At 41.4% G+C, this 26,115-nt stretch overlaps 1 protein-coding gene across 1 annotated transcript in view; it reads right to left on the bottom strand.

The window, feature by feature from the left end:
• HS3ST3A1 (heparan sulfate-glucosamine 3-sulfotransferase 3A1) overlaps nt 1-26,115 on the bottom strand; it is a 106,142-nt gene that overhangs the window by 71,318 nt on the left and 8,709 nt on the right. The window lies entirely within an intron of this gene.

Genomic DNA, 26,115 nt, shown 5'->3' with positions numbered 1-26,115 from the left:
TTACCATTGGTAAAACTGCTATTAATCCAAGCAACGTATTACTTTTATTAATTTTATAGTCACAGCTCGTTTGGATGAATGAGTGTGTTTACCACCTTCTCGGCTCACCCTTGCTTTTAGTACATCTTGCTTTCCTTCTGGATTCAGTCTTTCTTGCTAAAGCATGTCATTTAGTAGTTCCAGTAAAGGTTTTGTGTAGTTACTTCTCTGTTTATCTGAAAGTTCTCCACGTTCTGTCCTCTGGAAGTTTTATTAAATGCGTTTTGGACCTAGTAAGTCTATACTCCGAGTGTGTAAACCACCCTTTTATAGTCCCATCTTTTTATCTCTTTAAGAAGTTTCTCAAATCTTTTCATTATGAACGTTTTTCAGCTGTTTTCCTCTGCTGTTCGGTAAGTTTATCATTTATCTTTTAGTTATTACAGGCATACCTTGCTTTATTGAGCTCTGGTTTACTGCGCATTGCAGATATTGCATTTTTTTAAAATTGATGGTTTGCAGCAACCCTGCATCAAGTAAAGTCTACCGGGGTCATTTTTCCAATAGCATGCTCACGTGCTGTGTCTCTGTGTCACATTTCGGTATTTTTCTCAATATTTCACTTTTTCATTATTATTGTATCTGTTATGGTGATCTGTGATCAGTGGTCTTTGATGTCACTATTGTAATTGTTTTGAGGTGCCTCAAACCTCGCCCATAGAAGACAGGGAATTTTATCGATAAATGTGTGTGTACTGACTGCTCCACAGACCAGCTATCCCCCATATCTCTCCTCCTCAGGCCTCCCTATTACCTGAGACATAACAATGTTGAAATTAGGTCATTTAATATCCCTATGATGTTCTAAATGTTCAAGGGAAAGGAAGAGTTGCACCTCCCTCACTTTAAATCAAAAGCCAGAAATGATTAAACTTACTGAGGAAGGCATGTTCAAAGCTGAGACAGGCTGAAAGCTAGGCCTCCTGCAACAGTTAGCCAAGTTGTAAATGCGGAGGAAAAGTTCTTAAAGGAAACAAAAAGTGCTACTCCAGTGAACACACAAATGATAAAAAAGTGAAACAGCCTTATCGCTGATCTGGGCAGAAGATCAAACCAGCCACAACATCTCCTTAAGCCAAAGCCTAATCCAGAGCAAGGCCCTAACTCTCTTATATTTTATGAAGGCTGAGAAGGTGAGGAAGTTGCAGAAAAAAAAGTGTGAAGTTAGCAGAGTCTAGTTCATGGGGCTTAAAAAAAGAAGCCATCTCCATAATGTAAAAGTGTAAGATGAAGCAGCAGGTACTGACGCAGAAGTTGCAAAAAGTTATGCGGAATATCTACATAAAATTATTGATGAAGGTGGCTACACCAAACAGCAGATTTTCCATGTAGACAACATAGCCTTACTCTACACTAGAAGAAGATGGCGCCTAGGAATTTCATATCTACAGGGAAGTTAATACTTGGCTTCAAAGTTTCAAGGACAGGCTGACCCTTTTGTTAGGGGTTAATGCAGCTGGTGACTTTGAGCTGACGCCAATGCTCATTTGGCATTTCAAAAGTTCTAGGGACCTTACAATTTATGCTAAGCCTATTCTGCCTGTGCTGTACAAATGGAACAACAAAGCCTGGATGACAGCACATCTGTTTACAGCATGGTTTACTGAATATTTTAAGCCCATTGTTGAGACCTACTGCTCAGAAAAAAAAGATATCTGTCTAAATATTACTACTCATTGATAATGCATCTGGTTATCTAAGATCTCTGATGTATAAGATGAATGTTGTTTTTTATACCTGCTAATACAATATCCATTCTGTAGCCCACAGGACAAAGAGTCATTTTGACTTTCAAGTCTCATTATTTAAGGAATATACATACTTTGTAAGGCTATAGCTACCATAGATAATGATTCCTCTGATAGATCTTGGCAAAGTAAACTGAAACCCTTCTGGAAAGAATTCACCATTCTAGGTGCCATGAAGAACATTTGTAATTCATGGGAGGAGGTTATAAAATATTAACACAAACAGAAGTTTTGAAGAAGTTGATTCCAACCCTCATAGATGACTTTGAGAAGTTCTGGACTTCAGAGAAGGAAGTAACTCCGGATGTGGTGGAAAGAGCCCGAGAACTAGAATCAAAAGTGGAGCCTGAAGATGTGACTGAATTGCTGCAATCTCACAATAAACTTTGAACTGATAATGAGTTGCTTCTTATGGATGAACGAAGAAAGTGGTTTCTTGAGACGGAATCTCCTCCTGGTAAAGATGCTGTGAGCATTGTTGAAATGACAACAAAGGATTTAGAATGTTACATAAACTTAGTAGATAAAACAGCAGCAGGATTTGAGAGGACTGACTCCAGTTTTAAAGGAAGTTCAACTGTGGGTAAAATGCCATCAAACAGCAGCATCGCATGCTGCAGAGAAATCTTTCATGAAAGGAAGAGTGGATCAATGAGGCAAATTTCATTGTTGCCTTATTTTAAGAAGTTGCCACAGCCACCCCAATCTTCAGCAACCACCACCCTGATTAGTCAGCAGCCATCGACACTCAGGCAAGAACCTTTCTCAGCAAAAAGATTACAACTCACTGAAGACTCAGCTGATCATTAGCACTTTGTTAGCAATAAAGTATTTTTAAACTAAGGTATGTACTTTTTTAGACATAATTACATAGCACACTTAATAGACTACAGTATAGCATAAACATAACTTTTATACGCACTGGGAAATCAAATAACTTGTTCAGCTCACTTTATTGTAATATTTGCTTTATTGTGACATTTGCTTTATTACAGTGGTCTGGAGCAGAACCTGCAAGATCTCTGAGGTATGCCTGGACAGTGTTTTTCTGCGATTTTAATCTGCAGTTTATCCTTCTGCTACTGAGTTTTTAACTTCAACATTTACAATTTTTCATTTCACATTCTATTTGGCTCTTTGTCAAATATTTTTATGCTGTCCAAATTTTTCATAATAATTTTAATATTTTCTTTTGTTTCTTTAATAAATTTGAAACAAGCATGTAAGTATCTTTCAGAGTATTATGATTTTGAGGTCAGTTTGGGGTTTGTTGGTTCTACTGCCACTTCCACACGTAGGTTTCTTTCTTTGAGTGACTGAAATTTCTAACGGTGTTTCCCATCCTCGATTGTGGTCGTTCATTCTGGGAACCAAGTTGTAAAAAATCATTCGGAACAGCTTCAGTTTTTCTTTTGCCAAAGATACCAAGGGTTTCAATGGTCCTGAGACCAGTTCTTCTGTTGATTTCTCAGCTTGTGGTTCTCACACTTCACGGGAAGCATAAACTCAGGCCACATGAAACATACAGCTCAAACCTGTGGTTTTATTTCCTTACGAGTGACTTTTACTTTTATTTTTATTTTCTGTCCAAAAGTCTACAGAGAGGGCAAGCTTCCTGGCACTTTTGCTGAGCCTGGGAGGCAGGGTTTTCTAATCTATGAGGTCAAGGAGCATGGAGCGTGTCAAGATGCTTGGCTTTATGCATAGGCATGGTTTTGTCTCCAGGGGCAAATGCAGGCAGTGGCCAAATTCCTGAATCCCAGCTTTCAACCCAGGTCTTTTCTCCTGTTTATCGTCTGTGGGCTACAATAGCCTCAGCCCCCACTTACTGCCCTGGCAGGATTTCCCTTCTTTGAACTTTGGCTGGGTATACTTGTTTTTGTTGTGGTAGCTGCTACATTTTATGCGGCGTTCTTTTGTGTTTATTTTGGGTGGAAAGAAGAGAGAAGTAGATCACTTCTTTCCTCAGCTCAGTCCCTCTCATTGCTGGAAGTGTTTCTGTGATAATTAAAGATTTTAATTATGATGCTCTAATGGCACCATATTATCTGAGCAGAGGCTAGGCATCCAAGCTCCACATGCATTGCTGTGAGACATGGCAGATACACACACCAGTCCCAGCCCTCCACTGGAGACTGCTGCGGCCTGCCAGCAAGTACACAAAGCCTGCATGAATCAGGTGATTCACTGCCGGTGTCCCCCAGCCATGCCCTGCCAGCTCCTTCCGTTTCTATCTCTCTATACAACCAGTAGCGATTTTTCAGGCATTCAATTTTTACAACTATCAACTTCTGAAACTTTAATGAAACAGACCTCGACTGGGAGTAAAATTCTGATGTAAATTCAATCCCTTGGGAAAGGTAGTGAAACAAAAAGTAAAACATAACTGAAAAGCATGTCTGAAGAATCTCAGTGCTACCTCTCCTTTGGAGCTGGCTTATCATCAACTCTGGCTGTCACCTTCCTGGTTTTCACATTCTCTGTTCGTCTCCATCTAAAATGGGTCTTTAACCATTCCACACTCCTCCCACCTTCCTGCTCACAGAAGCTGTGTCCTAGATGTGTAGGCTGGAAATTCTATTCTGGGACTTGCCATTAATCCCTCTTGGGAAGTGGCACTGTGCAGAAGATGGGAGTTAGCTGGTTAAGAAACAGTTATTCTAGCCTGTCAGAATCCTCTTATAGCTCAAAACTGGCAGAAGAAAAATCTTCTAGAATTATTGATATATGAATATTCTCACTACTTTTGAGAGATTCCAGCTGTTACTCAGAGATGCAAGGTAAACCAATGGTCTTAGGATATGGAAGGCGTAAATCATAGTCAATGATACCAGGAGACAAAGAAGGACCTTCTCCATGCTATTTCAATTTCTCTCTCAAATGACTGGTTGTTTCCGTCTTGAACTAACTACTACAAAAGTCATTTCTTGCTGTTTGTCCTAAAAATGAAAAGAATATTGGATGCTTAGTTCTAATATGCTTTTTCATGATAAAGGTAATGATATCACCTTATAAACCGTTTTGAAAAAAAAGATAATCACTCATCCATCATTCCAGCATTGCTAGCATTCTAAGGTTATTTCCTTTCTGTTTGTTTGTTTTTCGAGACAAACAAATTCTGCTACCTAGGCTGGAGTGCAGTGACACAATCACAGCTCAGTGTAGCCTCAACCTCCAGGGCTCAAGTGATCCCCCCACCTCAGCTTCCTGAGTAGCTGGGATACAGGTGCATGCCACCAGGCCTAGATAATTTTTGTATTTTTTTGTAAAGAGGGGATTTCATCATATTGCCCACGCTGGTCTCCAACTCTTGGGCAATTCACCAGCCTCAGCCTCCCAAAGTGCTGGGATCACAGGGGTGAGCCACTGTGTCCAGCCTACAACTTATTTAAACATAGTTAAAATCAAAATATCCATGTATTTTTCACATATTTACAGGAGTTTTAGGTTCCTATGCATCTCAGTTTTGTTTTGTTTTGTTTTTTTAATCACAACAACCCTCTCACTAAAGCAAGGTAAAAGTGCTTGATCATATTTGACAGAGAAGGAAACTGAGATGCAGGCATTTGGCAATGAGTTGCTCAGCATTACAGATATAGGAGAAGCCTGGTGTTACCAAGGCTGTCTTCTTAGGTGTCCATAAACCTAGGGAATTCACAATTGCACTATCAGCCCATACAAACTCATGGGTAGTTAGAACTAGAGCCCAACTGGAATTAAAGGGAGAAAGGTGGGAGGAAGGGGGCTTTGGGAAGCTGTGGTTATGAATCTAATCAGTGTATGGCCTGTCTAGAAACAATAAAGCCAGTTTCCTTGTGACACATATAGTTCTAGAGGGAATTCCAGATAAAAATCCCCCAAAATACTCTGTGTGATGGCAACACTAGAGTAAGTACATAACCTCTGCTGGGGACTGCTTTGATGGACCTTACTTAATTGGATCTATAAATTATGTGTGTCTGTTTTCAAAAAAACTCAGTCTTATTTTCATATTTTACATAATTCAGTTGATGCATTATTTTAGCAAGTGCTCTACACTTTGACAACTGCAGGAAGAAAATCGCTTTCTGAGGGCAACCTAGATGTCACAGGTTACCAACTGGCCAACCTCACTTCACCTCAATGGCTAATTGACAATTTTCCCTAACTTTCCTGCAAGCGTCTGATGTCTCAGGAGAGTCATAACCTCAGAGGGATCAAGAAATCAAAAAGGGAATTAGTGCTGGAGAGAGGATAGGTAGATGGAAATATATATGATAAAAGCAAGTTTAGTACAATGTAAAGAATACAATCTAGACGACAGGTAGATGAGTTTTCACTATGAAATTATTTTAGTGTTGCTATATACTGAAGTTTTCATAATAATATTTTGTTGTTGTTGTTTTGAGATGGAGTCACGCTCCGTTGCCCAGGCTAGAGTGCAGTGGCATGATCTGGGCTCACTGCAGCCTCCACTTCCCAGGTTCAAGCCTTTCTCCTGCCCTCAGTCTCCTGAGTAGCTAGGACTACCAGCATGTGCCACCGCATCTGGCTAATTTTTGTATTTTTAGTACAGACGGGGTTTCGCCATGCTAGCCAGGTTGGTCTCGAACTCCTGACCTCATGTGATCCAACCACCTCGGCCTCTCAAAGTGCTGGGATTACAGGCATGAGCCACAGCGCCCGGCCAATAATGTCTTTAAAAAACAGAGAGACTACACAGGAAAATGCTTTTCTGAGCAACAAAATGTTGCTGGATAGATTTATTTTTTCCGTCTCTCTTCATCTCTCTCCTTACCATGTCCTTTTTACATCTATGAATTGCTTAGGGATATTTCTCTAAAGATGAATGAATATGCTCAGAAAACATTGAATCAAATGTATTTTTGAGAGGATAATACTGAGTCCTAAAGAAGGGAACTGACTTATCCCAAATCAAGTCATCATATGGCAGGTGCAGGAGCAAAGGTTGGGCTCCTGTGTCCCAGAATCCCTTCCTTCCTAGGGGGTGATCGCTCGGACCTCTTTCTTGTGGGACCCTACCTGGAAGGACTAGGAAAACAATGCATTTGGAAATTGTAAATGGAGGTTTAGAGAAAGTCGGGGTGCTAAGAAATACCCATGAAAAAAGGGCATCGAGGGGGCCGGCAGAGAGGATGTGAGAGCTGCTACAGGGATTTGATCCTGAGGTTGATACAGGGCTCACAATTGAATTGGCTGTAATTAAATCTCTGGCTTCTGTTCATAGAGGCTGGGTTCCCTAGAGGAGAGGTCTAAGCTGTGTTTTAATTTGTTAAGGTCATTTCACCTGCCTGATCTTCACACCCATGCTTTTATTTTACAGGATTAAGTAGGTGGGGAATTCAATAGCTATTTTCTGAGTTTTTACCATGTGCGAGGCACTGTGCCAGAAACCACAGGAAAATAAAAAATTGAGCAAAACAAACTCAAGGAACTAGCCGTCCTGTTAGGGATATGGGAGGCAGGAAAAGAATAAGTTAAAGTTGTATATATTGAATTAGGGAAAGCAGATGACCCTTTTCCACCACAAGATCCTGCTTATTTAACAGCCTGCTCCCAATGAGCAGAAAAGGGCTTTTCTGTGGAGTCCTAGAGTTCAGGAGGTCCTGGGAGAAAGATTATAACCAACTCCACCAAAGTTTTTCCACTGATGCCTGGATTTCAGTCAAAATATTGAACACCATGAGATTCCTCACCCTGACCTCCTAGTTGACAAATCCATCAGATTTTCCGTATTCTTGGCTCTCCTTAGCCTCCTTCCTGTCCACATTTAAAATGACCTTTCCCCTGACCTCTGTGGCATTACAGTTGCCCTAGATCTCATCCATCCTCTCTGAATGCATTTTAGAATACCCCAATGCCCACAGGAAGGCTTCTTCCAAGACGTCCTCCTCCTTCCAACTCGTAAATACTCAATCCATCCATGTTTTGTCTTCTCACTTCTAAGCAGATCATTCCAAGCCTCCATTTGTAGGTTACCCCAGTCTCATGGAAGGTTCCACCTAGAACTCGAAGCTCCCCACCTGACCTCTCTGTCCATCCACAACCATGCCCCCTTATCCATGCTCCCTCAGTTCTACCCATTTCCACACCACCATGCTGCAAAGTTGGGAAAAGTCATTTGTGATTCCTTTTTAGTCTCCTGAACCAACCAGAAATCAAAGTCTGATGATTCTTCCTCTCCGGTCTTTCCTGGTCCAAGTCTTCATTGTCACCAGCCCAAAAGACGGTAGCTGTGTCTCTGGCAGAGTTCCCACCTCCAGAACCCCCTATCCTCACAATCACCATGTGACTGAGCTCAATGTTGAGTGTGAGTGTCGACAACACGGGCTGAATGTTTGTGCCCGCCCAACCAAATTCATATGTTGAAACTGTAATCTCCAATGTGATGGTATTAGGAGCTGGGGGCCTTTGTGAGGTGATTGGATTTAGATGAAGGCATGAGGATAGAGCCTCCAAAGTGGAGTTAAGGACACAGGGGAGCTTGCCTCCTTCTCTCTGCTCTCTCCGATACATGAGAATACACAAGAAGATGGCAGTCTGCAAACCAGGAAGAGTGCCCTTACTAGACACCAGATCTTCTGACACCTTGGTCTTGGACTTCCCAACCTCCATAGAAGTAAGAAATCAGTATTTGTTGTTTAAGTCAGTGGTATTCTGTTATAGCAGATAAACTAAGACTATTCCCTAACGCAGTTCTCACCCCAGTACTCTCTATCCTTGTGCTCAATTAATTCAGTATATACCCATTGCCATATCACTCTTTTTTTTTTTTTGAGATGGAGTCTCACTCTGTCACTCAGGCTGGAGTGCAGTGGCATGATCTTGGCTCACTGCAAACTCCGCCTCCTGCCTCAGCCTCCCGAGTAGCTGGGACTACAGGTGTGTGTCACCACACCCAGCTGATTTTTTGTATTTTTAGTAGAGACACGTTTTCACCATGTTAGCTAAGATGGTCTCGATCTCCTGACCTCACCCTCCCAAAGTGCTGGGATTACAGGCATGAGCCACCAGGCCCAGCCCATATCACTCTTAAAACAGTGGGTCGGGTGTGGTGGCTCACACCTGTAATCCCAGCACTTTGGGAAGCGGAGGCGGGTGGATCACGAGGTCAGGAGATCGAGACCATCCTGGCTAACACAGTGAAACCCTGTCTCTACTAAAAGTGCAAAAAATTAGCAGGGCATGGTGGTGGGCGCCTGTAGTCCCAGCTGCTCAGGAGGCTGAGGCAGGAGAATGGCATGAACCCAGGAGGTGGAGCTTGCAGTGAGCCGAGATCATGCCACTGCACTCCAGCCTGGGCAACAGTGCAAGACTCTGTCTCAAACAAACAAACAAAAAATGAAGGGCATGTCTCATCATCACCCTGCTCAAAAATGTTCCCCATATCAATAGATGGTAATTGTAAAACACTAAAACTGATGTCCAGGGTCCCCTGCAAGGAGGGTCTGCTGCTTCTTTCTCATCTCACCTTGAAATATTGCTTGAAGACAAAATATCTTGCCACCATCCTGTAACGCATCCACATATGCTTCCCTCTTCCACTTCACAGTTGCCCCTACCTGGAATTTTTTCTCAGTGTCTCTCTGTTTATCTAATTCCTATCCATTTTTTAATAATCCCATCTCCTTCAGGAGGCTTTACCCCAATTGCTTTAGCATACCAAGACCACTCTTGCTTACTCTCTCAGTTGTGAAACTCTCTGATAATTATTACCTATACTCTTTGCCTAGCATTACATGTACATGCTGAGGCTCTTTTCTGATTCCTCCATCAAATTGCAAACTCCTACACTAAGTGGGGAAAAAGTATCTTTTAGGTTCAAAAAAAAATGGATAATGGATGAGGTCAGAAAGACATGAAATTCCCAGCCTCAATTTTGATTTCATAATTTGCCAAATTCATAAGACATTGCAAATGAAACACACTGGTAAGATAAAGGCAAGGGTATGCTTTGAGGAAGAAACTATAGAGCATGAATCTATACCTTGTTGATTCCTAGTTCCAATCAGGGAGTTTTTGCTCTCTCACTTCTAGTTGTGGTGACTTGCATCAGGAAAAGAATACAAAAAATCTTTCAGCTCACAGCTTATTCTAGGAGTCAATCAAAGATTTTTAGCTCCTTCTGCCTTTATCTGAGGTTCCCAGATAGCACAAGACCATACCAGAGGTTAGCAAAGAGTCTGCCAGTAGAAGCTAAGAAGGGAGGGAAATTGTATTGGAAAATAATGAGCTGATAATTGACTAGTGGCTGGAATGTCTACCGAAAGCCCAGCAGGTTTAGAAGCCTCAAAAATAACCATTGTAAGTATTAATCGTCATTCCCATCAATGCTGGGAAGCAGAGGCTCCAGTTAGATTGGGGGAGCTAGAAACGTTTCCCAGAAAAGTGCCATGGAAAAGATTTACCCTGCTGTAAACAGCATATTCGCGGCAAGTCTTTCTGGAAAGTAGATAAAGGCCTTGTCGCTCAAAGGATGATCTCCACACTAGTAGCATCAGCATTACTTGGAAGCTTGTTAGAAATGCAAATGCTCAGGCCTCACGTTAAGCCTACTGCATTGGTATTTCTGGGACTGAGGCCCAGGAACTTGAATTTTAATGAGCTCTCCAAGTGATTCTGATGCAACAAATGGTGGTGGTGGTTGCATTAACAATTGCAGCACAGCAAGGGACTCTAGACCTTAAGAGCTTGAAATCACAAACACTGATTATCTCACACAGTTGCCCAGAGTCAGGAATGCTGCAGCTGCTTAAGTGGGTGGTTCCAGCTCAGCTCGGTGTATCTCTTGGGATCACAGTCATCAGCTGGAGCTGCAGACATATGGATGCTTGACTAAGGCGGAAGAGTCACTCCAAGCTCACTCACATGGCTGTTGGAAGACTTCAGGTCCTTGCCATGTGGGCCTCTCCACAGGGGCTGTTCATAAAACATGGCAGCTAACTTCTGCTACTTCAAGTCATTCCAGACAGAGAACGCACTCAAGACAGAAAGCACCATCTTTTAACAAGCCAAGGCTGGAAGATACATCTCATCACTTCTCTCATATTCTTTTTGCTGCAAGTGAATGACTAGGTCTAGCCCACATCCAAGAGGAGGATTATGCTTCAATTATTAAAGAAAATAGTATCAAGAGTATATGACTTTGTGGACATATCTTGAAGATCACCACAGAGGTATTAAGGGTGTCCAAAAACCTTTAATAACACCTAACATCTGAGGCATCCAATTTTAATTAATGCCTCCCCAGTAGGAGAGATCAAGGGACATCCTAAAAATTAGTTCACTATTCCTAGATCAAGCAACAATCCTAATGATTTTTTAAACCAATAAACTGGGTGGTGCAATTAATCACAATTGTCACATCTAGCACTAGATTGCAGAACAGACATTTGGTTGGTAGGATGGCCTATTGCCTTAGTACATTCTCATGCTGCTGATAAAGACGTGTCCGAGACTGGGTAATTTATAAAGGAAAGAGATTTAATGGACTCACAGTTCCACATGGCTGGGGAGGCCTCACAATCATTGCAGAAGGCAAAGGAAGAGAAAAGTCATGCCTTACATGGTGGCAGGCAAGAGGGTGTGTGCAAGGGAACTCCCATTTATAAAATCTTCAGATCTTGTGAGACTTATTCACTATTGCAAGAACAGCACAGGAAGGATCCAACCCCATGATTCAATTATCTCCCACGGGGTCCCTCCCATGACACATTGAAATTATGGGAGCTATAATTCAAGATGAGATTTGGGTGGGGACACAGCCAAACCACAACACCTACTCAGCATGCTATTAATTCACGGAACTAAGGTTTCTTCACCCTAAGTCTGCCTGGCCAGGACTGGAGGAAATCTTGCTAGTCTCCAGTTCTCCAAGCTATTATCAGTTCATTGTATTCATGACGTTGCTTTCTGGCTGCCTCATGAAAGAAGACCTTCCTTCCCCACTGCCTTCCACTCTGAAGAGCCTTTAGGTCTGGCAAGGAAACCAGTACAGCTAACTGCTCCCTCCCAGGACAGAGGAATAATGAGAGCCTGAGGACATTCATGACAACAGTCATACCCACAAGCTTTCCTTGGTCAAAATTTACATAATCCAAGACAGAATACATATAGAATAATACAACTGTAGGCTTGGAGGAAAAAAACAGAAATCACCAAATTTGACATTTTTACTTAGAAGATGAAAAAAACTCAGTCACAGATAAAACATAAGTACCTTGTACAAGTTCACCAATTAATTAATGGCAAAGCCACGGCTAGATCCCTACTAGAAAGTGCTTTATTATCCTAGTCAATATGACTACCATTTGCATCAAGTTCAGGCCCGAGCTTTTATGTCTAATGACTATTTTAAGGAAGCCAAGAAATTTTGGTAGCAGTTTCTGGTGTGTGTGTGTGTGTGTCAAGAGAATTCTTAGAATAGTTCTTAATCTAGAACCCAATCAAAATGGGCCTCTTCACACTACCAGAGACAGTATTTGATACAACTTTTCCAAAGGGCGATTTTGTAACAGCCGTCAAAAGATTTCAAAAATGCATATATCACTTTACTCAGCCATTTTTTCTGCTGAGAAGTTATCATAAGAAAATAATGATAGGTGAGCATTAAAGATTTAGTTACAAGGAGTCCACGGCAGTTTTATTTGTCATAGTGAAATATTGGAATCAAGTTAAACATTGAACAATAAGGATTGCCTAAGTGACTTATGGGACATCTGGACAACAGAATCATGCAATATTTTAAAAAATGTTTAAAATCTCTTTAAAAGTCAGGGTTTCCAGGCCGGGAATGGTGGCTCATGCCTGTAATCCCAGAGCTTTGTGAGGCCGAGGTGGACGGATCACCTGAGTTCTGGAGTTCAAGACCAGCCTGGCCAACATGGTGAAACCCCCGTCTCTACAAAAACAAAAAAAAAAAAATAAAAATTAGCTGGGCTTGGTGGTGGGTGCCTGTAGTCCCAGCTACTCGGGAAGTGGAGGTAGAAGAATCACTTGAACCCAAGAGGCAGAGGTTGCAGTGAGCCAAGATCGTGCCACTGCACTCCAGCCCAGGTGACAGAGCCAGACTCCATCTCAAAAAAAAAAAAAAAAGTCAGGGTTTCCACAGTGGTGTCTGAAAATTTATTCAATCTCATCTGAAGCCTGGGCCCAGTCTTTCCTAGACATGTGCAGTATTCAGTACAGTGCTTGCCACAGGAAAGAGACTTGGTAATACCGAACGAATGAATGTCGATTAGATTTTTAGCGTAACACCAGACACACCCTAATAACAAAATCTTACCTGAGTAAGAGGAATTATAGAGACTATGTCAATATAAGCAATTATTTGCAGGTGTGTCAAGTATTTGATTGTTTGAATTACTTCATGTATTCAAAATAGATGTTGATTTTTCATTATTAAAGATACTCAAATTTGCCAGTTTTATTAAATATACAAAATATGCAAGCAACATGCAGCTACCTAGGAAAACATTTATTATTAGATAAGCTGCACATTTTCTTGACCATATCACATAATTATATATTTTTAAATTCCCAGATGCCTAGCACTGTGTATCTTTTCAAAAAAGAAAGCCATTCATATAACTGGACGCATTTTTGCATTTTAATGAAATTTTTTATCTTTGTTGTTTCAGCATCATAAAGACATGGAAACTCTACCACTGTTCTATTGGTACAGTACTGCCGGGTGTGGTGGCACGCACCTGTAGTCCCAGCTACTCAGGAGGCTGAGGCATGAGAATCACTTGAACCCGGGAGACAGCGGTTGCAGTGGGCTGAGATCGAGCCACTGCACTCCAGCCTGGGTGACGAAGTGAGGCTCTATCTCAAAAAAAAAAAAAAAAAAAAAAAAGTAGAAACTTCCTAATGAGTAAACTTTAACATAAGCTAATAAAATAATATTTCTAAAGTTGTCTACACACCGAACACTGTCTGAAAACAACTAGCCACACAAATACAGAATAAATAGATGTGAATCTGCTTGTCAATGAGCAGGCAAAGCAAGCAATGGACTGAATAAATATTTTTACCATCCAAATAAGTTATGTCATATCAATGTTTTGAGAACTTATCTTAAAAACATTATTTGATGACTAGAATAGCTACAGAACTGTTTTAATAAACTTTGGTCTATCAGATAAGTATTGGGCTAAATGACCCCAAGTTCATTTCCAACCCTAATAATGAGATTTTGTGATAGTGTACTTTTTTCTTTCTATTTAGATAAGAATAAATAAACTCAGTTCCCAGGGGGTCGCCCTTTAACTACTGTCTGGGCATTTCTGTGCCAATAGAACGTAACACAGACTCATACTTTTTTATTTCCTAAACGTCACCTGAGAACGGTGCGAAATTTTCTTCCTATTTTAAAATTACCTTTACTTAGGCAAACAGACACACAAAAAAAGACTTTCCTGGCAAACAGTTTGACCAATGAACAAATGAAAGGAAGTGTTCCTCCTCTTTTTTTTTTTTTTCTGATGGATGTTATAAAAGGGGAAACAACTCGTTTGGCAAAGTATAGTACATCATCACTCAAATCTGAGTTCAATAGTTCAAATTTTTAGCGGCCTTGGGGAGGAAGAAAAAGAACTTTCTGTTTCCAAGGAAAATGATTTTGCCTGAGCTTTTAAAACTGAGCTAGCATATTCTACGCAATTCTGATAATAGGCATACATAAAAGTCATATGTCCAAATCAACGTATTGAAGTTGCTTAAATATCCAGTTATTATTTGGTTTTTAAGAACTTCCTGTTTAAAAGGGCAATAATTTTGCCCAAACCTTTACAACTGTGCTAGTATACTATGATAATAGGAATACATAAGTCAGAAGTCCAAATCAATATACTCTCGTAGCTATTTAAATGAACTATGATTTATTTGCTTTTTTATAAATGAAGGAAAAACATGCTTGCATGAATAGAGCCAAAATACAATCTGTCCACTGATGTGGTTTGCTAAACGATCAAGGAGTTGCACGTGAAATGAAACGTTTAATGCCCAATGTATTTCTAAGATTTCAAAATAATCACCTTTTCATTTGCATAGTACTACTTTCTCATTCATTATATTACTTAATGATTTTCATGCTTTCTTTCCCTGAGAAATCAATCGGTCTATCAGAAATCATATTTAAAATGCTATCGTGTCTTTCTGAGTGCCTTATTTTTTAGATAATGCTGTAATACAGAGTAACCTCTGGCAGGCGAAGATTCACATTTGCTCTTTGATAATGTGTAAGGAACCTGCACAGTTCCTGAGACTCAGTCACTTGTTAATTTTGTAGAGGCAGATCTTTAAATTCCTGTGAAGATGTTACAGCCATTCATTCTCCAGATATGAGAGAAAAATGCATCTTTGTGAACAAAATCATAGTGGTAACTGAAAAGGCAATAAATTGTGGGTATGAGGAAATTCACTGGAAATCCATAGCCATAGAAAGGCATGAGACGCGGGAGACGTAGAGAAGGTACAAACATTTCGGCATCTGTGAATTTTAGGACTCACAGAAGTCTTCAGAGTTATTCCTTGAAAAAATCTGACTCGACCACTAAGAAAATCTGAAACTGCCTTTAAATCACATTCCCCTTCATGTTGGCCTCTTTGCCCTTTTATTGGTGGGCCTCCGAAGCATTTGATGAGGGCTACTTTCTCTTTTCTCTTCCCTTTTTGGTTTTCTACTTTCTCCTCTGCTGCAGTTGTGTGGAGTTTCTGGTCATGCAATGAAATATTCTAAAGTTTTGTTACATATATGCAGAGAGTCACAAGGAGTCTGGCTTTATTTTAATCAGGACATTAGAAAAGTGAAGATCTCAGGCACTTATTTGTTTAAACTTAAGCCACCAGCTTTTAAATTCTTCAGTTTTCTGGGCTCCTCATACTCTCAATTTCCCTTCTCCCTCATCCCCTCCAGAATTGCCCCTTAACACATCACCATGCTGCTAAAGGCCTACCCTTAGATTTTTAATCAAACTGGAAAAGCAACTCATGGTGAAATACATTAATTATTTGCAATATCCCAATATTAAATCTAAAGAGATGGCATGAACGTAGTTGCTGAACTTCACATACAGTCACTCCACTTATTTTAAATAATATTCAGCTTGAAATTTTCTCTAATTCTTTTCTCTACGAACTTCTATGAGTTGGAGAGAAATATTCGCTGTCAACTAAATGAGAAATTGAACCCTACAATGGCATGTGGCTTGGTTTGGTTTTGTTTTGTCATGAGCAATACATTTGTGAGTCAGACAATAAAGCAATAATACATTGGTTTGGTTTCCTCACTCCTGAGTGTTTTTGTTTTGCTTCATTTTTGAGGGTTTCTCACCATTACCATGATTTCCAGAGAAGAAAAAGGAAAGTATTGAATGCAAAGCAAAGAGTATCTGCATTTTATGTGCTATCTGGTATTCATAGTGAACACATAAAAATATGTCACTGATGGAAGAATAGCCAATGATTAAACCTTTTTAAAAAGCCTTCAATGTTAATGAGGAAAAACCATAAGGTATTTAAATTTCTTCATTCTCTGATGAAATTTTCAAGCAAGTATTCAAAAAATGGAGATTCTTAAAGCAAGTTTGTCTTTATTTTCATGCTTGCAATGGAGCTTAGAATAGACTGGTACAAGTGCTGCTGCCTTGAAGAAGAACCACTATGCTTTTACCAAAATGTTCACGAAAATTAAATAGGCATTTCAGATGCTACATGGCTACATGTGTTTAATAATTAATGCTGGAAACCATAAGCATTCATCCAAAGAGCACAACTTGCAATTTCCAAAAAAAAAAAGGAAGAAAGAGAGAGAGAGAAAGGAAGGAAGCAAGGGAGGGAGGAAGGGAGGCAAAGAAGGAAGGAAGGAAGGAAGGAAGGAAGGAAGGAAGGAAGGAAGGAAGGAAGGAAAAAAGGACGGAAGGAGGGAAGCAAGAAAGGCAGGATTGATTTGGCTAAAACTCTTTGTTAAAAAAGCTATTAATTATGCCACTATACATAAGTAAACACATAAACACAGAAACCAGGGCATATAAGTGCAGTAACCAGGAAAAAATACAGTAAGCACATTCTAAACCCTCTTTTCATCTCAGAAAGTTTTATTCACATGGATAACTAGTCATAATCATCACAAAGCAAGTATGAAGATCCCATTGGGTGACTCAAGTCCAGGGAAGATAGGGAAGGTGGCAAAGATTACACAGATACACTGGTGAAGTTCATTACATTCCTGTGTCTTCTGACACATTTCCATTTACTCATCACCATGCCATGTGGCTTCTGTCACACTGCAAAAGCCCACCTGGCCTCAAGGTCACCAATGACTTCTTAACTCACAAGGCAAATACTAAAACCTGTATTCATCCTTTCTGTAGTATTTGATACCACGGACCTTGAAACCATCCTCCCATCCCCATTACCAGCATTTATTGTGGAAATGTAAATTAGAGCAAAACTTTGAAAGAATTATACCATGAACAACCATTTAGCCACCAATTACAATCTAAATATTCATTTTTCTGTGCCTTTTTTTTTTTTTTTTGAGATGGAGTCTTGCGCTGTTGCCCAGGCTGGAGTGCAGTGGCGCAATCTCAGCTCACTGCAACCTCTGCCTCCCGGGTTCAAGTGATTCTCCTGCCTCAGCCTCTCGAGTAGCTGGGACTGCAGGCATGCACCACCATGCCCAGCTAAATTTTGTATTTTTAATGGAGACGTGGTTTCTCCATGTTGACCAGGCTGGTCTCAAACTCCTGACCTCAGGTGATCTACCCGCCTCAGCCACCCAAAGTGCTGAGGTTGCAGGCGTGAGCCACTGCACCTGGCCCTATTCTCCTTTTTTTTTTTTTTAATGCGTTTCAAAGTAAATCGTGGACAGCAGTTCACACTAAACACTTCTGCATGCGTGGTATAGACTGCAGAAATTCTCCCTTTGGGTCTAGAACAGAAATAAGCACAAGTAGGACTCAGAAGACCTAGTTCTGCTCCTCTATATACGTTCACATCTTGGCTGTGCTGGCCACTGACACAACCGTAGTGATCATGGGTCCCAAATCTGACCTTACTCCTGGGCTCCAGCTTAACCCAGAACGCTTTCCACTTTACGTGTATGAAACAAAGTTGCTCATTCCCCTTGATGCCTGTTATTCCTTCTTCCGAGTTTTTTCTTTTCTTTTCTTTTCTTTTGACAGAGTCTCACTCTGTCGCCCAGGCTGGAGTACAGTGGGGCAATCTCAGCTCACTGCAACCTCCACCTTCCAGGTTCAAGCGATTCCCCTTACCTCGGCCTCCAAGTAGCTGGGACTACAGGCGCGGACTACCACGCCTGGCTAATTTTTTGTATTTTAGTAGAGACGGGGTTTCACCATGTTGACCAGGATGTTCTTAATCTCCTGACCTCATGATCCGCCCGCCTTGGTCTCCCAAAGTGCTGGGATTACAGGCGTGAGCCACCACGCCCCGCCTCTGTGTTCCTTACCACAGTTACAGTTGCTAATAAGTATTCAACTACTCTCCCTTTCCTCCTCCTTTTCGCATTGCTAGTATTCCATACAGTGTTAAGTCCTACTTCTGAAACATCTACCAAATCTTTCCCTCACTTCCCATGCACACTGCACTGCTCTAGTTCCAGCCTCTATCACCTGTCCTCTAGATTCCTCAACAGCCACCTACCCCAGTGTGCATCCGTATGCCACCGAGAACTAGATTTCCAAAGCAGAACCAGATGGGGTCTGTGAAATCAGTCCTCCACTGCAAGCTTTCAATGCCCCCTCCTCTGACTCTGCCTCCAGTGCCTTTAGTAGCCAGTAGAATAGCCATTGCCTTCATGAAGCTACTGAGCTCTTGAACTGTTGTTAACCCAAATCGAAATCTGCTGCAAGTGTAAAATGCATACTGGATTTTAGGCCGGGGGCGATGGCTCACGCCTGTAATCCCAACACTTTGGGAAGCCGAGGCGGGTGGATCACGAGGTCAGGAGATTGCGACCATCCTGGCTAACACGGTGAAACCCCGTCTCTACTAAAAAAAAAACAAAAAAATTAGCTGGGCTTGGTGACGGGCGCCTGCAATCCCAGCTACTTGGGAGGCTGAGGCAGGAGAATGGCGTGAACCCAGGAGGCGGAGCTTGCAGTGAGCAGAGATCAAGCCACTGCACTCCAGCCTGGGTGACAGAGAGAGATACTGTCTCAAAAAAAAAAAAGAAAAGCATACTAGATTTTGAAGACTTAATATAAAAAACTGCAAGATTTCGTGCTAATAATGTTTTATTTTGATTTCATATTTAAGTTATAATATTTTAGACATATTGGCTTAAGTTAAAATATTATTAAAATTAATTTCACCTCTTTACTCTTACCTTTTTAAGGTAGCTAGTAGAAAGTTGAAATTACATATAAGGTTCTCTACATTTCCATTGGACTGTGCTGTCCTTCAATAAAGTCCAAACTCCTTAAACATGCCACTTAATAATCTTCGAGGCCGGGTGTGGTGGCTCTTGCCTGTAATCCCAGCACTTTGGGAGGCTGAGGCGGGCGGATCACAAGGTCAGGAGATCAAGATCATCCTGGCCAACATGGTGAAACCCCGTCTCTACTAAAAATACAAAAATTAGCTGGGTGTGGTGGCACGCACCTATAGTCCCAGTTATTCAGGAGGCTGAGGCAGGAGAATCGCTTGAACCCAGAAGGCAGAGGTTGCAGTGAGCTGTTATCGTGCCACTGCACTCCACTCTGGTGACTGTGCGAGACCCCGTCTCAAAAATAAAAATAATGATCTTCAAAAATCTTTCCCAACCTTTGTTCCCAGCTTGATGTCTCACTCCTCACCTGCACAGACAGATGAGTGAGTGACACGCTGTTTCAGTGCAGAAGTCAGGTGACAATGAAAGTGACCTCACCGTACCCCTACTACTCCTAAATGATTCATATGATGCCCAGGCATCTAAAGGAAAAAGACAGTGCACAGATGATTTATAAACTAAACACACTCAAGTACAAAGTCAAGGAAGCATCAAAACAGATTATTAAGCTTGAAAAAAAAAGACCTACCACTACTTTGATTGGTGTTTATGTCTATTTCAAAACAGAATATTTGTAGTTGAGCATATAATCACATTCTAGAAAATGTCATCCTCCCAAACAACTTTGTGCATTTCAAAAATACAGGTCACTGGCATGCAGTTCCAGAGGGCATGACCTAATCCCATTCCCACACAGCCACAGGGAGCTCTGTTATTTCTGAATTGGATCTTGAATTGGAGTTTCATCACCTACATTCTGCCTCCCTAACATTGCCATGAATATTAGCTGCGGGTGCTCACCTGAGAGTAACCCATAAGCAAAGGAAGCACATATGAGATATTTGAAGCCTCTGGCTTAGCCCAGACATCTGCAAACAACAGCCAGTGGTTTTATAGTTTGGGTCAATAAAGTTTTATTGGAACCCAGCCACACATATTCATTCACATATCGTCTGTGGCTGCTTCCATGCTACACATGGACAGTGTTGTATAGATAGAGTGGTTGTGATAAACACTGTACTACCGACAAAACCTAAAGTATTTATTATCTGGCCCTTTCCAGGAAAAAAAAAAATTGCTGACACCTGGCCTAAGGGAGCATTAAATTTTTTTTTTTCATTAAACTCATAGTGATTCTATTCGTGGTACAGTTCCAAGCCATGGGCATATGGCATTAAAAGAATTGAAGTTTAGAATCCATAGCACAGAATGTTCACACTTAGTTTCTCAAGGGGCCCTGAAGCACATTCATTTTAGTCTTTTCAAACATTACTTTCATGTACACTAGTCAATGTTTTTCAAACTGTTTTTTTCTATTGAGATCCACTATAACAAATACATTTTACACCCAACCCTTTCAGCACACACGCATCTATATAAGTAAATATAACAAACAGAATCAAGTTTGTCAAGACAATACTTGTCTTTCTTACTACATGGGATTCACTCTCTTAGTATAGTCCATTTTATATGTAGTTCCATTTTTTTTCTTTTTTTTTTTTAAGATGGAGTCTCGCTCTGTTGCCCAGGCTGAAGTGCAGTGGCGCGATCTTGGCTCACTGCAAGCTCTGCCTCCCGGGTTCACACCATTCTCCTGCCTCAGCCTCCCGAGTAGCTGTGACTACAGGCGCCCGCCACCACGCAGGGCTAATTTTTTTGTATTTTTAGTAGAGACGGGGTTTCACCGTGTTAGCCAGGGTGGTCTCAATCTCCTGACCTCGTGATCCACCCGCCTCCGCCTCCCAAAGTGCTGGGATTACAGGCGTGATATGAAGTTCCATTTTTAAAAAATGATTGATTTTATCAGACATTCATGCCTTGTGATTCACAGTTTGAAAAACTCACTGGTCCACTCCAGCTGTGGATTGTCTAACTCTGGCCTTCACCACACGTCACAGGCTGTAAACTTGCAGCCATTCACTTCAGTTGAGATTGATTTGCTTCATCCACACAGACATTTGTTTGGTTTTCATGTGGGTTTTGGCTTTTAATATGTAAATTCTTTTCCAATCTGTTTTTAAAAAGTCGATATTCCAAGTTTCTTTGAAAAGTCAGAGGACAAGGCGCTAGGAGCCCCCCTTCCTACTTGGTAACAATCTGTGGGAGCTGAGCAGTTTCTCCAAGGCCTGCTCTCCAATTTGCCACCCTTTGCCAACAGGGAAAATGCACCTGAAAATCCCCAGAATTTTCATCACAAGCTTTAGCTCCCTATGACCTCTCCCCACATAAATATAAAACAGATCCAATCTGTTTTCTTTCCATCATTAAACCCTAGCAGGGCATTCTAGTAGACCCTCTGGCTTTGGGGAAAGCCCTTTTGAACAAATAATGTTGTAATCCAAAAACCTCCTACACCAAGCAGTAAGAGTAAGGCCTCATTAGAAAGAAAAAAGTGGCTTTTCTTTCCTAAAACAAGAAAAAACAAAAAAGCAAACACACAACATTTGACAAAAGAAACTACAAGAATAATTAGACTTCACCAGAAAATTACACACACATATGCACACACACGCACACACAGGTGCAAGTTTTTGTTTACTTTGTGAAAAGCTTTGTGAAATGAAATCACTGCATCGTTGCAGCGTTTTTTCAAAACATGGAGTTAGGGCAAACATGGCTTCCGTTTAGAAAGGTGACGAGGGGAGCAGTTAGCTCCGGGAATGTAACTTTAGTTGCAGCTTAATCCAGTTCCCTTTTGTTAAATACCTGAACTTAATGAGAATCCGCAGAGATTTATGACCATAACAAACACATCATGTTTGACTTTGTCATTCAAACCAGCCTGGCAACTTTGATATTTCCTAGTGAAAGGAGAGACCTAATCCAAGTAAAAACTCTGAAAAAAGGGAAAGAAATTTTATTCCCACAATTTGATTGATTACTTCCTACTCTGAACACTCAAGAGAGAAAAAAGCAAACTTTTTCCTGTCCATACTCAGATTTCTCCCGCTAATCTTTAACAAGCAGGCAATGGCCATAAAACACAAATTATTTCCAAGGACCCAAAGACCAATCACGCTTGATGGGTTCCCATACCTCTAAGTATCAAAATATTGTGGAAAACATCTGAGATGAAAACGAGAAATTTTTTTTTTTTTTTTTTTTGGAGACAGAGTCTCGCTATCGCCCAGGCTGGAGTGCAATGGCGCGATCTCGGCTCACTGCAGGCTCCGCCCCCCGGGTTTCACGCCATTCTCCTGCCTCAGCCTCCCGAGTAGCTGGGACTACAGGCGCCCGCCAGAAAACGAGAAATTTAAAGATGAATTGACCATTGATTCAATTCAATTCAATGCTTTAATTTAACAGCTCTGTGAGGTAAAAAAATAATAATAATAATAATGGTACAACTGGTTCCATTCAAAAAAATATTTTTGGCCGGGTGTGGTGGCTCACGCTTGTAATCCCAGCACTTTGGGAGGCCGAGGCGGGAGGATCACAAGGTCAGGAGATCGAGACCACGGTGAAACCCCGTCTCTACTAAAAATACAAAAAATTAGCCGGGCGTGGTGGCGGGCGCCTGTAGTCCCAGGTACTCGGAGAGGCTGAGGCAGGAGAATGGCGTGAACCCGGGAGGCGGAGCTTGCAGTGAGCCGAGATCGCGCCACTGCACTCCAGCCTGGGCGACAGAGCGAGACTCCGTCTCAAAAAAAAAAAAAATATTTTTATCATTGTTGCAAATCTGCCAAAACTAAACTTATATATGTGGAGATATGCAATTATTTCCCAATTGCATTTAAGAATTATACCATTGGAATTAGAAGCACTGAGTTCTTGTCTTTCAGCTTAACCTTGGGCAAAGCACTTCTGTTTCTTCCTATTCAGAAGACAATCTTTATCTTTCGGATACCTTCTACCTCCAACATCCTATCTGTTTATGATTCTATCTTATTGGAACTAAAGGAAGTTAAGATCAACAGTCATGTCTTATGTGACTAATGGTCTGACCACTCCAGTAAGGGCTTGGTGTAATAATGACCAGATGACAGGAAATCAATTAGACAAACATTATTAATAACAATAATAATGAAGATAGAATAGTACTTGGGATAACAACCAAGTTGTGCTCTCATTGGAGGTGTTAACATATCTGAAGAATTTTTAAAAAGCACCAATCCAAAGCTGAAAATATGGAATAGTGAAAAAGACAGACTGGCAGAGTGGCTCAGCAAGGTTCTGGGAGAGCACTGGATTGGGGAATCCCTACAGTGCAAAAGGGACCTCAGGGTAGCTCGATGACACTAACCGCGGCACACAGGCCTCAGCTCTCCTTGCTTCCAATTCCAGGAGCAGCAAGCGTCCTTCTGATTACATTTATTTTCTTTTTCTTTTCTTTTTTTTTTGAGACAGAGTCCCACTCTGTCACCCAGGCTGGAGTGCAGTGGTAAGATCTTGGCTCACTGCTACCTCTGCCTCCCAGGCTCCAGCCATCCTCTTACCTCAGCCTCCAGAGTACCTGGGATTACAGGCATGGCCACCACACTCAGCTAATCTTTTGTATTTTGGGTAGAGACAGGGTTTTACCATGTTGCCCAGGCTGGTCTCGAACTCCTGACCTCAAGTGATCTGCCCCTCAGCCTCCCAAAGTGCTGGGATTACAGGCATGAGCCACCGCACCCAGCTCTGATTACTTTTCTGACAACATATTGGCTTTCTCACATAGCAGTTTGGAGAGTGTTTTTAGTGGTTATTGTTATTTTGTAATAAATGGGTGAAAAAATCAATTGAATGACACAGATTTCTGATATGTTCAACAAGATAAGTTCTGTGATCAGACAACTTCTTTAGAGAAAACGGGAGAAAAGTTGACAAAAATGAAGGCGGTTTTAGTTATTCCATAATAGGCCAATTGACTAACAGAGATATTTAAATACTTTTAAAAATGCACTTTTACAACCATATTTTAATGTATTGCCCAAATTTCCTTTTTTCTTTCTTTTTTTTTTTTTTTTTTTTTTGAGACAGAGTCTCACTCTGTTGCCCAGGCTGGAGTGCAGTGGCGCAATCTCAGCTCAATGCAGCCTCTGCCTCCTGGGCTTAAGTGATTCTTGTACCTCAGCTTCCCGAGTAGGTGGGATTACAGGGCATCCACGACCACATCCGGCTAATTTTTGTATTTTTAGTAGAGATGCGATTTAACCATTTGGCCAGGCTGGTCTTGAACTCCTGCCCTCAAGTGATCTGACTGCCTCGGTCTCCCAAAGTGCCGGGATTCCAGGCCTGAGCCACCACACCTGGCCCTAAAATGCTGCCCAATTTTCTAACTAAAGGTCCAAGATCAGAATGTCCAAGTCACTCTACCACGTGGGGCAGCCTTTCAATCTCCTGCACCTTTGAGACACTGATGGCTTGCTATGTAGGCAGGCACTACCTGTGGGCAGTTCTGCCAGAGACCATCACAGAGACCATTCACCCCAGTGGTGAGGCACTGGCATGCTGGAGGTGGGTGAATCTGGGTTTGGCAGTAGTTCTATGACATACATAGTTCTATGACCTTGGACAAGTTATTTCATCTTTCTGAACCTGTTTTCTGATCTATAAAATGTAGAAAATGATAGGACCTGCTTAAAAATAGAAATCCTATTAATAACATCAGACTACGGGCGACAGATCATTCCGCATCATCCAGCACATAGCGTGGCCTCAACAAATATAGCCAATATCACCTCACCTCTAAAATGATAGATTTCATCAAAGATACACTGCGGGGTCCAATTATTTTGCTATTTTTAAAAAGGCTAAAATGCATGAAGAAAAGTGTATAGCCACTAAAATGGAAAAATGCCAAACAAGTAGAGAACGGTATTAAATCACAGAAATTATTTTTAACTACATAAGCATTTGCAGCCTATCCCTTGCACTAAAGCAGTTGATAAAACGGATCCAATAAAGATAAGCGAATGAACGATTAAAAGAAAATACTGTTAGTTTCTCAGAGTCTCTTGATGGAGTGGGTGTTGTTTTGTTTTGCTTAAGTAAAAATGTAATGTGGATAAAACTATTTTTACAGTTGTTAAAAATATCAGAGGAAATGTTTTGAGGGAGATTTTCATTACTCTAGTCAACCAGAAGCCCAGATAAACATAACTGTGTATTTAAAAACAGAAGCAGAAAAAGACAGCACGCCACCTAGACAGGAACTTTGAGTCTGATAATGCTGGGAGTCTGGCTGGGCAGTTCCAGTGGAATAAACCCGCATAGTTAGAAGGTGCAACAAAACTGGTCCTCCAGAGCTCTGAAGGTTGCACTTTCTCTCTTCCTGCCTCTTCCTTGAATGCGTTAATTGTTCCAGGTCTGTTTTGCTCCTATGGAAAGTTTCATAACCCAAAGTGTCTACAACAAAGGTTGAAACAAGTGAAGTTAGCAGATAAAATTCCTAAGCTGGCCTCGAAAATCTGGACTGTGTTGTCATCTTTGCCATAAGGTGCATCTACAGCTCTGGCCTTGTCTATTTTCCCTATAACCAGCTTTCAACCACTGACACTTGTTCCTTCTATGTTTGTAGCAAAAAAAAAAAAAGGCGGCCGGGCGCGGTGGCTCACGCTTGTAATCCCAGCACTTTGGGAGGCCGAGGCGGGCGGATCACGAGGTCAGGAGATCGAGACCACGGTGAAACCCCGTCTCTACTAAAAAATACAAAAAATTAGCCGGGCGCGGTGGCGGGCGCCTGTAGTCCCAGCTACTCGGAGGCTGAGGCAGGAGAATGGCGTGAACCCGGGAGGCGGAGCTTGCAGTGAGCCGAGATTGCGCCACTGCACTCCAGCCCGGGCGACAGAGCGAGACTCTGTCTCAAAAAAAAAAAAAAAAAAAAAGGCA

This window comes from Symphalangus syndactylus, chromosome 20 (genome assembly GCF_028878055.3).
Source record: "Symphalangus syndactylus isolate Jambi chromosome 20, NHGRI_mSymSyn1-v2.1_pri, whole genome shotgun sequence".
NCBI classification, from domain to species: Eukaryota; Metazoa; Chordata; class Mammalia; order Primates; family Hylobatidae; genus Symphalangus; species Symphalangus syndactylus.
Note: the sequence above shows the minus strand (reverse complement) of the source record. Positions and strands in the feature narration are given on the sequence as shown.